Genomic DNA, 12536 nt, shown 5'->3' with positions numbered 1-12536 from the left:
AAACGTTACGATGCACAGGCTCATATCTACTCACCAGATTCAAAAGAATGGGAGTTTCTAGCTCGATCAACTCCGATGCTGTCAGAGATTGACCGTAGACCGGCAACTCTCATAGGGGGTATTTTGTACTGGCCAACGAAGTATAGATATATCATTGAGCTTGACCATGCAAAGAAGGCTCTGAAATATATTCAGTGCCCTCATGAGACGCATGATATATTCATGCTTAACATTCACATCTTCAAGGGACATAATGGAGATGTTGCCCTTGCTGTTATAAGAGACTTCACCCTACAAACATGGGCCAGTACAAGATCATCAACAGGCGATCACGAGTCATGGACATGTCATATAAATTTTGAATTGGATACTTTTTTTTGGCCTTGACACATCATTTCCATACAATTGGAAACATGCAGTAAGGTTACTCTGCATATTTGAGGACAAAAATGAGCTGGTTGTACGGGCAAAGGAGGGAGTATTCCAATTAGATATGAGCAACTGGCATTGGAGAAAATACAATTCTGCTAGACGTTGGTGCACTTTACATCCCTACTCAGTTAGACCGGGTTAGTCATTCATATGTAACCTTTGCATTCATTTACATATGACTTTTGCTGATCAATTTGTTCATTTCCTGACAGTAACCGACCTGATCCAGAGTGCAACATCAAGGACACGAAAAAGAACGCGCTGTTAGGAACCCATCTAATTCAAAGTTCAACATCCATAAGAGAAAAGGAAGTCGCATATGAAGGAGCAAGGCTTGTTTGGGCAAGAAGTGATAGCCCAGCTTTTGTTTGGTCTGATGTCTTTTAGTTTTCGTTCTGGTGGAAATGTCGCTGCACCATTTGTTTGTACTGCAGCTCCATAGTGCTAGCTGCTAGTACGTTGGCGCTGTCCTCACGTCCCGCTTGTTTTGGGGGCATAAATATGCCACGAAACCTTTGTTTTATGTGATCAAACGGTCATCTCTTGCATGTATATGTTCGGGTTCTGATGAAACCTTTTTTGTGATCTGTACATATATTTGAGTCAGTCTGTGTTTTGTTTTATGATGGGCAGGAGTATTTGTTTTACTACACCATTGTTTATCCGAATTGTATTACTCACTCTATTCAAAAAGTTAGCGGCTCACATTTTTCCTTCAAGATACGGATGTATCTACACTCTAAAAACATATATAGATGAAACCATCTTCAGACAAAGTTTAGTCACTTATGTATGGACGGGGGTAGTATTATTTATGTTGTGCTCCCAAACAAGCAGACATCGGACAGCACCTATTTAAAGTTCATATGTGTAATCTTATTCCCTTTGGAAGTTAAGCATTAAACTCTACTAGTACAACCGTGGTGGTCTTGTGATGTAGTACTCTTTTGATGCATTTGTGATGTAGTAGTACAGTACTTTTTTTTGAACTGGTATAGTACTATCTAAGAAGAGTACTCCCTCCGATTCACATTCATTTTACACCAAGAAATATGGATCGGAGCGAGGGAGTAAATTAAACATGGCATCTCGTGCATGAAGCTTGACAGATCGATCAGGTTGGCTAGAATGGCAATACAATGCTCCTCATTAGGCAAATGCATGCCATGTACGATAGTATACATCCAGTAAAGAAGTCTATACTGACATAAAAAAGACTACATTGGGGATGAGAGTCAATTGGGGAATCTACAATACATAAAATCTTGCTCGTAGCTGATTTTGGCTAAGAGGGTTTTACTCACATTACACGTGCCACTTTCCTTGTCTGCAAAACAAGTTCCAATAAAGGAAGAGGAAAGAAGAGGACATTGTGGGCGAGATTGAACACCTTTTTATGTGTTAAGCCGAGGCCTTGTTTAGCCGAGGATTTCGACTTAGGCCTAACAGCTCAAAGACACCCAGAAATAAATTTCCTTGCGCGCACCACTGTCAGCAAAAATAACAAAATTAGCACGCAAGATTAAGAACGAAGTGAATTTAAGTAACTTGGTTAGCTTTTCAAGCAATATATTCAGAGAAAGAGCACACATGTCCGGCTAGAAATAATCGTAAGAGAAGAACAATAAATCTAAGGCATCCCACTTCATATGCGTAAGGGACGCGATGTGCCGCATGGATTCATACCTTGAGTCGACTCTGGCTCGTAGAAGGGCGGTCGCGCCTCGAGGATGCCGGCGACGTCTCCACCTCGATCTCACATGTGACTGCTTCTCGGTGGGCGGTGCGCCATGCCATGTAGAAGACCTATCAAAAGAGGAGAGCCCGATGACGCTACCGACGCCTCAACCTTGATAGCACCGGCTTGTTGCTCCGCACCGAGATGCGCCACGTGCAAGATTTAGCGGATGCGCCAATTTTAGAGATATGTCATGATCGTTGTAACAAATTTCAACATGATGATGATTTGATCCTGCACTCGGCCTTGAACATAAGTACTAGTACAGTCTCACAATTTTTTTATCATTATACTTTGCGAGATTTAGCGGATGCGCCAAATTCAGAGATAGATCATGATCATGGTAACACAATTTTCAATGTAATGATGATTTGATGTTGCACTAGACCTTGAACATAAGTACTAGTACGGTCTCACAATTTTGTATCATTATACTTTGCAAGTTTTAGCGGATGCGCCCATTTTCAGAGGATCATGGTAACAAATTTTCAACGTGATGATGATTTGATGTTGCACTCGACCTTGAACAGAAGTACTACTACTGTCTTACAATTTCTTTATCATTATACTTTGCAAGATTTAGCAGATGCGCCAAATTCAGAGATAGATCATGATCATGGTAACAAATTTTCAACGTGATGATGATTTGATGTTGCACTCGAACTTGAACAGAAGTACTAGTACAGTCTCACAATTTTTTTATCATTATACTTTGCGAGATTTAGCGGATGCGCCAAATTCAGAGATAGATCGTGATCATGGTAACACACTTTTCAATGTAATGATGATTTGATGTTGCACTCGACCTTGAACATAAGTACTAGTACGGTCTCACAATTTTGTATCATTATACTTTGCAAGTTTTAGCGGATGCGCCCATTTTCAGAGGTAAATCATGATCATGGTAACAAATTTTCAACGTGATGATGATTTGATGTTGCACTCGAACTTGAACAGAAGTACTAGTATGGTCTCACAATTTTTATTATCATTATACTTTGAAAGATATAGCGGATGCGCCAATTTCAGAGATAGATCATGATCATGGTAACAAATTTTCAACGTGATGATGATTTGATGTTGCACTCGGCCTAGAATAGAAGTACTAGTACGGTCTCACAATTTTGTATCATTATACTTTGCAAGATATAGCGGATACGCTAATTTCAGAGATAGATCATGACCATGGTAGTGACCAATATTCAAGGTGACGATGATTTGATTTTGCACTCGGCCTTGAACAGAGGTACTAGTACGGTCTCACAATTTTTTATCATTATACTTGGACCTTAGCGAAATTCAAAATCTCATAGCGGCAAAACTTCCCGCCTACAAAATACAAAAATTTCACACGCTTCCAAATTCCCATTCTACCCCCGTGGAGATGACAAAGAAAGTCGGTTGGTGGGTTCCGCCCGTCATTTTTTTGGATCACCACCTCCCTAGCCCGGAAACCCTCCCAAAAAAATTCATTTCCCTCGGACCACCCACCGGAACTTCCCAAGTCCCTCTCTCCCACCTCCACGACCACCGCACCGGAACATCCCCGCCGGACTTCCCCGGCCTACCCGAGCCCTCGCGATCCTCGTCATCCGGCTGCCCGCCGGAGCCGCTTCATCGACGCCGTCATCAACCGGATCGGATCATCCCCGCCGAACCTCGAAACCATATGCTCATCTAGCAGTCTACCGCAGCCGCTTCAGCTGCGGTATCGTCCACCCCACCGGAGCCGCTTCGCCGGATCCGTCGTCCACCGCATCGGATCTTGCTCACCGACACCGCCGTGCACGAACCGGATCTGCTTCACCGGCGCCGTGCATGATCTAAACTCTTCTACTGTCGCTTTTCTATTGCTTGCCCGCAAGTTCTTGTTTAATCTTGGGGAACCTGTTTGTGCTAACGACGCGCTCGTTACGTTTTTGCAGATGAGATGAGTAATCATGAAGTGTAATGGCCGTCTCTCCAACCCCAAGTAGCACATGTAGCGTACTTCATCACCGGATCTATCAACCCCAGGGAAGATCTGCTGTGACTCCCACAGTGCTTCTCCTAATGTAAGTCCCTTGTTTTAGCGCCATGTTTGGGTTCAGATGCTTGTTTGTCTCGAAGCTCTTTTAGTTCATTCCTAGCTATGACCGTAACACGTTGCTATTTTCTACTTCATTGCTAACTTTAAGCGATTGAACATTTTGGTTTGCATTCACCTTTCTCGTAGATGTAGCCATCATAACTTCTATCTTGCTCAATCGTTGTTACAAAAATTATAGGTATTATAGTAACATCCTGCTATTATTTAGTTCATGGCCAATTTTAAGTAATTGCACATGTTGGTTCGCATTCCCCGCTTCTATAGCTTTTAGCATCGTAACTTCTATATTTGGTTTACATTCCCTGCTCTATAGATCTAGCCATCATAACTTTATCTTGCTCGTCGTTGTTACAAAAATTATGGCCTGCTACTATGTTGTTTGTGCCAATTTTTTACTCCATGAACATGTTGGCTTGCATTCCCCGTACTACAGTGATGCCATTTTTTGTATCTAGTTCATTGTAAGCTAACAAAGTAAGGACTTAGTTTGGCATGCTATCACTCGCTTATCTAGCCTCGTAGTACAAATAAACTTGTCATACTACTAGATAATAATTTTGCGTGCCATCTTGTTCTTCAAAAGCTGCATTATTGACTTGTTTCTCTCGACTTGGCATGACGCTCACATATGGAAAGCTGAACATATTGGTTTGCATTCCCTCTTATACAAGTTCAGGTGATCCCACTATATTCGTATCTGGTCCATCCTAAGCTCCAAAGATTAACTATCCTCTATGTGTTGCTCATTACAAGTTTATATCCCGAAACATCTTGATTTGCATCCCCTTCACTATAAGTTCAGGAGTATTATTTAGTTCACGGCCAAAATGAAGTAATTGCACTTGGCACATGTTGGTTCACATTCCCTCCTCTTTAGCTTTTGCCATCGTAACTTCTATTTTTGGTTTACATTCCTCGCTCGTAGATGTAGCCATCATAACTTCATCTTGCTCACCGTTGTTACAAAATTTATAGCCTGCTACTATGTTGTTCATGCCAATTTTGTACTCCCCGAACATGTTGGTTTGCATGGGACTCGACAAGTAGTAAGTCTGCTTTCATTCTAACATGCTCGTTATATTGGTCGTTGGTATGCGGCATGCACTCTTTGTTTGCTTATTGTGCGCATTACAATGATCTTGTTATAACGACGAAATGATGAGTTCCAAATTCTTTGGCAAACAATATTGTAGTGTCTTTGCCTTTCCATTGTTGCTGTCTTAACTTGTAATGTCTTTGTTTCGGATATAGGTGCTGCATGGACAACTTAAAAGATTGTCTGATCCCTACATTGTATTGCTAGGTTTAATTACCATTCAATTTCTCTGGGTTCTGTAATATTTTTCAATGCCTTGCGGTGATGTAATATTTAGTTAGTTTTTATAGTTCTTTCGCGCATTTTTTCTTTGGTGCTTGTGGTAAGTGAGGCTATCCGACGTAAATCAATGCTGCGTAAATATTCTCGATATCTAAATCACGAATTCCCATCCCTTAAACGGCCCAATTAAGCGAAATCACATATGTCCCGCCCGCAAAATCCTAAAGCGCCTATTACGCGCATATAAACAAGAACTAAACGGGCTGGCCCACTTACTTATTGGGCCAGCCCACTTGATTGACCGAGGACCCCACACTTTTATTGGGCCGGCCCACTTGCTTTAAGGTGGACCCCACCCACTACTGGGCCGGCCCACTAACTAGTTGGGCCAGCCCAATTGCTTTTGTGGTGGCCCCCACATACTAAATGGGCCCGCCCTTTAAGACGAAAGTGGGACCCACCTGTGTTTTTGGCCCGGCCCACTATCTTGTTGGGCCGGCCCACTTGCTATATGGTGGACCCCACATACTAAATGGGCCGGCCCTTTAACTGGAAAGTGGGACCCACCAGTGCTTTTGGCCCGGCCCACTGGCTTCTTGGGCCGGCCCACTTGCTATATGGTGGACCCCACATAATAAATGGGCCGGCGCTTTAACAGAAAGTGGGACCCACGGTGTTTTGGCCCGCCCACTATCTTGTTGGGCCGGCCCACTTGCTATATGGTGGACCCCACAAACTAACAGGGCCAGCCCTTTAACCGGAAAGTTGGACCCACATGTGTTTTTGGCCCGGCCCACTATCTTGTTGGGCCGGCCCACTTGCTATATGGTGGACCCCACATACTAAATGGGCTGGCCCTTTAACAGGAAAGTGGGACCCACTGGTGCTTTTGGCCCGACCCACTGGCTTGTTGGGCCAGCCCATTTGATCAAATGTGGACCCCACGTACTAAATGGGCCGGCCCGATAGCAGGAAAGTGGGACCCACATGCTAATTGGGCTGGCCCACTAACTTCTTGGGCCGGCCCAGTTGCTTTAATGTGGACCCTACTTTGTAAATGGGCCGGCCCGATACTAGGAAAGTGGGTCCCACATGTCTTGTGGGCCGGCCCTTTTGCCTGTTGACCGGTCAAACGAGTGCATTCGGCCCGGCCCACATGCTTAGTGGGCCGGCCCATTAAAGTTTTGACCAGTCAACCTTAGAGGTTAGGCCCGGCCCACGTAACTAATGGACCAGCCCAGCTATATAGTTGACCGGTCAAACTAAGTCAGCTTGCCCGGCCCGCAAACTTAATGGGCCGGCCCGCTTAAGACGTGGCAGGCCTCGTGTGGGCCTACCATCTACCACGGGGTTTCAGCCGGTTAACGCCGTTAACTGCCAGTTAACGGCGTCTGCCACGTGTCAGTTTGCATGACGTCAGCAGTCAACGGGCTCCCGGAAACACTTGGGCAACGGTCCGATTTTCCGTGGCGGAAGGGCGCCCAAGCGCGACGGACCGAAAAAATCGTCGTAGGACTTTGCCTGACGCAGTTTCCACAACAGAACCCATATCGTCGGGTTAGGGCCATAGGCGACGAAAAATACCCCTTAGCGGACGATTTTGAGACGTTGTCTATCAGAACTTTTCTTGTAGTGGCTATCCAAAAATAAATCATATGAGAGGATAATGATCTTGCCACATAGGATGAAAATATCTACATGACTTTCTTTCCAAGCTATGCCACCTCATGCTCAAAGGATTGCTTTGGATGAGGGCATGACACCCAAGCACCTTACTCATCAAACCAACACAAGAGTCACCACCTATGTGTCATGATACTAGAGCTTGCCCAAGCCTATAAATAGAGCCACACCCTTCATCCATTTGCTCATCAAGTACCATGATACATGGGAACAAATACATAGAGACAATCCATGTGAATTAGCTAGGATCAAGATGAAGAAGCTAGGAGGTGGAGGCATACCACAAGATGTAGGTTTATCAGATTTCCTGAAGAACAAGCTTCAGAAGATACCAAGGTAGAATCACTAGGCAAACCATATATTTAGAGGATCATATCATCATATCTTGAGTAGGACCTTAGGCTATTACAAGATATTTAGAGGTGAGAGAGATTATAGATGCTAACCATAGCCATGTCTATCCTAGAGAATTTTAGAGTAGTATTACATCTTACTTGTTTAAACCAACCTTTAGTCTTGTAGATGAGAGCCATGTTCCATTAGTGAAACATAACCAAAGCTTATGCTCATATTCTAATCCTAGTTGTGTATCACATTGGTGATCACTACTTAAACCCTAAACTACATTTGAATTCCAACCCATGGATTAACTTGGATTGTAATTAGAACCCTGCCATACCTCATGCCTATTTATACTTCAATTTAGTGAAGCTTATGCAAAACCCTAAACCTTTCAAGTAGAATTCACACCACATGAAATATTAAGCCCTAATTTGTGTATCATGTGCCACAAGTATAAACCAAGCCATATATACCTAAGCTTAAGTGTTATTTAAGTGAGTAGAGTGAACCAATATCCAATCCTATATTCTATTCAAAGGAACTTGATTAGTTAATCAAGTAAAATAATGTTTTATAAAATAGAATTACCTTAGTATACAAGTGAATTAACCATAATGAGTTTAGGATCTATGTTAAATAATTCCAGTAGTAGTTTGCTAAGCAAGATTATTTGACATAGAGTGAATCCAACCATCTTCTTAAACCCTAAGAAATGATCCTTCACATAAAATGATGAATTCATCCCATTCTTACATTTAATTTAAAACTCTAACCCTAATATAAAATACATGGGAACCATCAATATTGTTAAATAATAACAAAACTTAATGACATGTTTACTATGCACTGGTTATAAACTTCAAATCATTCAAAATAGGTTTGATTTCCAAATTTAAAGAATTGAGATAAATACCTAAACCATTTCTATTTAATTCAAGTCTCACAAGATCTCAATTAAATCCTAACCAAACTACTTGTTTAAAATAATAAACCATGCAGAAAACATGATTATCAAATTATCTTGATACTCAAATATTTTAGAACCTGCAAAAAGAAACTGAATTCAAATTTGAATTCAAATAACAAAACACAAATCAGAAAAAGAAAACAGAAAATGAAAAGGAAAATAGAAAAGAAGAAAGGCTCACCTGGCTTACCTGTTGGGCCAACCAGACCAGCAGCAAACCACAACGTGCCCCGGCAGGGGACCAAGACCAGTCCAGCCCACCGAGGAAAACGACCCAACGCCACCGTATCGCTTCGTTGAGGAAGAAAAGAAGCCTCGTCTTCTTCCTCAACGACGATAGCGCAGAGGAGCTCGGCCACGTCTCTCGCCGTGGATAGGGACGACCCCGGACGTCGCAGGCGATCTCTGAACTTTGTACAAGCGTTCTCGCGTCCGAGTCTATCCAGTAGTGCCAAGATTCGCGCCCCAGAGACCTCCATTGTTGGTGAGGCATCCCGGCCATTGCCGCCGGTGAAATGCCGATACGAACCTCACCGTGCTCTATAAATAGGCCTAGAGCTTCTCCAGGAAACCCTAGTACCTCGCCGCCCATCCATTCTCTCTCAGTAGCCCTCTAACTCTCGTGTTCTTCCACGCTCTGTCACCGGCATCGATGGTGAATATGGTGGTACAGGCCACCCCAGCCTCAGGCGCGTGATCGAGGAGAAGCGCCTGGCGCCGTAGATTATCTGGGAGGAAGGAATCGTCCTGGATCTTCCTCAAGCCGACGAATTGCACCAATCCCTTTTGCAGTATCTCGCCGGCAATGGCGAAATTGAGCTCGTCTCCGACCACCCACGTCTTCGCCGACCATACCATCATCCTCACGGTGAGCTCGCGCATCTGATGAACCAAGTTTCGCTTCCTAGATCTCTCTGTAGCTCCGTTTAGCCACCTCACCGGAGAGCACCGCCGCGGGACATTGTCGCCGGCGTAGCTCTGGTGAACCCCTCGCCAAACCAACATCACCATCAGCTTCAATGAATCGAGGAGAGTCAGGAAACTCTATTCGCGCGTCCCGGGGGGCCATAAAACGGCGGCGCCGTCCTCAGCAGACCGCCGGCGGTTAAACGCCGGTGAGGTCAAACCCGTGGTCAAGGTTGACCAGACCTTGCCGCGTGGCTGCTGAGGTGGACACGCAGGCCCCACTCGTCAGTCGCAGTGGCTAGGTGCGAACCGGTATCTTTAGCATTTTCGTTTTATTTCAAATTCCAGTAAATGTCTGGAACTTTGCAAAATCATAGAAATTTCATTTCAACTCAGAAAATTATGAATAAGATATCAAAATGCTCACAAAAATAAACTATATTCAAATAAAATATAAAACAAAAAATGTGTGACAAAATAAAAATCCACTTATTTTTAACCTTATTAATTATTCCATTTCAATTATTTAAAATACCATTTGAATTCAATAAAATAGTTTAGTTTCAAATTTAATTTTAACTATTCAGTAACTAAGTAAAATGTTAAGATTAATTTTATTTATCATATTTGCATTAACTTAATTATTAGTGGTAATTCATAAACCCTAATTTGCAAATTACCATTTACCATTTCCTTTAAATAGTAATAACTCAAGAAAATATTAAAAGTCAATATTATTTTGGTAGCCCAACAATTGTTTACTTAAACATATATGAGTAACAAGTTAATTATTTTAAAACCTAATAACAATAATTAGGAAACCCTGATTTCTAATTAAACCCTAACTAGTAATTATTTTAATTCTTAAACCCTCTAAAAATTAATAGCATGTTAAAATTATTAATAACTCTATTTCAAGTACTTAATCACATTAGTTCTAGTACCAAGTATTACTTTAAGAATTGGATCATAATTTAGAAACCCTAGTTTTAATATAAGTTAGAATCTGGATCCCATTATTGTATGTGATCATTTGAAAATGCCTTAACCCTAAACCCTAGTTGCTTATCACATGTGATTATGTGAACTAGATGACTCGTTGCGCTATCGCGCAAATGGCGGAGGCTAACCATAAGGTTTGGCTTATTTTAGTACCGAAGTTGGAACGGAGGTCTTCCATCGAGTATAGTGGTATCCGACAGGACGTCTTACCGCGTTGCTCACCGTAAGCGCTGGTTTATTTCAATACGGGAGGCTCGGGAGCGTGTAGCTCTTTCGATCGCCGCCCACTTGCTATCACTCGAGTGGTAACTGGGGAATATTATGGTTATGTGGTTGTGATTTCTTATTTCGTCACTTGCATAGTTTTCTCTTCCTCTTTCAACCTCTTAGACATACTCGGGAAGTAGGGCATTGGAGCTACTCGCAGTTGACTTTGGCGGATTACTGATACGTCTCCGACGTATCAATAATTTCTTATGTTCCATGCCACATTATTGATGTTATCTACATGTTTTATGCACACTTTATGTCATATTCGTGCATTTTCTGGAACTAACCTATTAACAAGATGCCGAAGTGCCAGTTGTTGTTTTCTGCTGTTTTTGGTTTCAGAAATCCTAGTAACAAAATATTCTCGGAATTGGACGAAATCAACGCCCAGGGTCCTATTTTGCCACGAAGCTTCCAGAAGTCCGAAGAGGAGACGAAGAGGGGCCACGAGGGGGCCACACCCTAGGGCGGCGCGGCCCCCCTTGGCCGCGCGGCCCTGTGGTGTGGGGCCCTCGTGCCGCCTCTTGACCTGCCCTTCCGCCTACAAATAGCCTCCGTCGCGAAACCCCCAGTACCGAGAGCCACGATACGGAAAACCTTCCAGAGGCGCCGCCAACGCCGATCCCATCTCGGGGGATCCAGGAGATCGCCTCCGGCACCCTGCCGGAGAGGGGATTCATCTCCCGGAGGACTCTACGCCGCCATGGTCGCCTCCGGTGTGATGTGTGAGTAGTCTACCCCTGGACTATAGGTCCATAGCAGTAGCTAGATGGTTGTCTTCTCCCCATTGTGCTTCATTGTCGGATCTTGTGAGCTGCCTAACATGATCAAGATCATCTATCTGTAATTCTATATGTTGCGTTTGTTGGGATCCGATGAATAGAGAATACTTGTTATGTTGATTATCAAAGTTATATCTATGTGTTGTTTATGATCTTGCATGCTCTCCGTTACTAGTAGATGCTCTGGCCAAGTAGATGCTTGTAACTCCAAGAGGGAGTATTTATCCTCGATAGTGGGTTCATGCCTGCATTGACACCTGGGACAGTGATAGAAAGTTCTAAGGTTGTGTTGTGCTGTTGCCACTAGGGATAAAACATTGATGCTATGTCTAAGGATGTAGTTGTTGATTACATTACGCACCATACTTAATGCAATTGTCTGTTGCTTTGCACCTTAATACTGGAGGGGGTTCGGATGATAACCTGAAGGTGGACTTTTTAGGCATAGATGCATGCTGGATGGCGGTCTATGTACTTTGTCGTAATGCCCAATTAAATCTCACTACACTCATCATGATATGTATGTGCATGGTCATGCCCTCTTTATTTGTCAATTGCCCAACTGTAATTTGTTCACCCAACATGCTGTTTATCTTATGGGAGAGACACCTCTAGTGAACTGTGGACCCCGGTCCAATTCTCTAAACTGAAATACAATCTACTGCAATACTTGTTCTACTGTTTTCTGCAAACAATCATCTTCCACACAATACGGTTAATCCTTTGTTACAGCAAGCCGGTGAGATTGACAACCTCACTGTTTCGTTGGGGCAAAGTACTTTGGTTGTGTTGTGCAGGTTCCACGTTGGCGCCGGAATCCCTGGTGTTGCGCCGCACTACATCCCGCCGCCATCAACCTTCAACGTGCTTCTTGGCTCCTACTGGTTCGATAACCTTGGTTTCATACTGAGGGAAACTTGCCGCTGTACGCATCACACCTTCCTCTTGGGGTTCCCAACGGACGCGTGTTGAACGCGTATCAAGCAGCTTTTTCTGGCGCCGTTGCC

The sequence above is a fragment of the Lolium perenne genome, chromosome 2, assembly GCF_019359855.2.
Source record: "Lolium perenne isolate Kyuss_39 chromosome 2, Kyuss_2.0, whole genome shotgun sequence".
Lineage (NCBI taxonomy): Eukaryota > Viridiplantae > Streptophyta > Magnoliopsida > Poales > Poaceae > Lolium > Lolium perenne.
Note: the sequence above shows the minus strand (reverse complement) of the source record.